Below are 1,002 nucleotides of genomic sequence, written 5' to 3' on the forward strand. Positions count from 1 at the left end.
TGAATGCCTTGGTGATCGATGTATGACCGTCTCCCAGTACTCTGACAACAGTAAGTATAGCTTTCATCTTCCTTTTACCAATATTACACAATCACCATCTCAGTTTTCTTTTTGTGATGTCTACTTGCTCATTTTGCAGATGGAAGGATGTTTAAGTCAATATTAAAAGGTTGTGCGAATGAAACGTTGTGTGGAGCCAATGGTTCAGCAGCAGCAAAAAAATCTTAATTATCAATTTCATGTGAATTGCTGCACTGGGGATTTCTGTAATACTGACGGATATAAACGTAAGTATAACAATTACAGTGAAATAACCGATGACCAAAACTCCAGACTTATATAATTAAAGGTTTTAGAACCTTCCAAAAACCTCTTTTTTAATCCCCCTCCATTTATAAGATCAGTAAATATGAACTAAAAGGAAAAGAAAGGAGATTCAGATTACACATTAGGAAAAACTTTCTGACAGTGAGGGAAGTCAGGGAGTGGAACAGGCTACCACAGAAGGTGGTGAGGTCTCCATCAATGGAAATCTTCAAGCAGAAACTGGAATAGCTGGGATGATTTAGGAAAGCCTGCACTCACAGGGAGTTGGACCCAATGGCCCTTGAGGTTCCTTCCAACTCTACCATTTTATGATTCGATGATTCCATGAACATTCTTATTTACAGGCAGAAATCCTGTTAATAATGATTATTAACAGTTAATAATTAACAGGATTTTCTGCCTGTAACACTCATGGCTGGTATAGGGGCAGCGAGCAGGGTTAGTGGACCCAATGGACAACAGGGGGGACCTGGGCTTACCCTTTAGTGGAAGGGGCTTAACTAAGAGCCTACTGAGAGGTGGAAACCAGGTATCACTCCCAAGGCAGGGACCAGGACTGTGGCAGCTGACCCCTAGGGCAGGAGATGGACTCAGGTACGGACACAGGTGCAGGAAGGTACAGGCAAGATGGCTGAGAAAGACAGGCAGGTGGGTAAGAACAAGAATGGTGAACAA

Source organism: Anomaloglossus baeobatrachus, chromosome 11 (genome assembly GCF_048569485.1).
Source record: "Anomaloglossus baeobatrachus isolate aAnoBae1 chromosome 11, aAnoBae1.hap1, whole genome shotgun sequence".
Lineage (NCBI taxonomy): Eukaryota > Metazoa > Chordata > Amphibia > Anura > Aromobatidae > Anomaloglossus > Anomaloglossus baeobatrachus.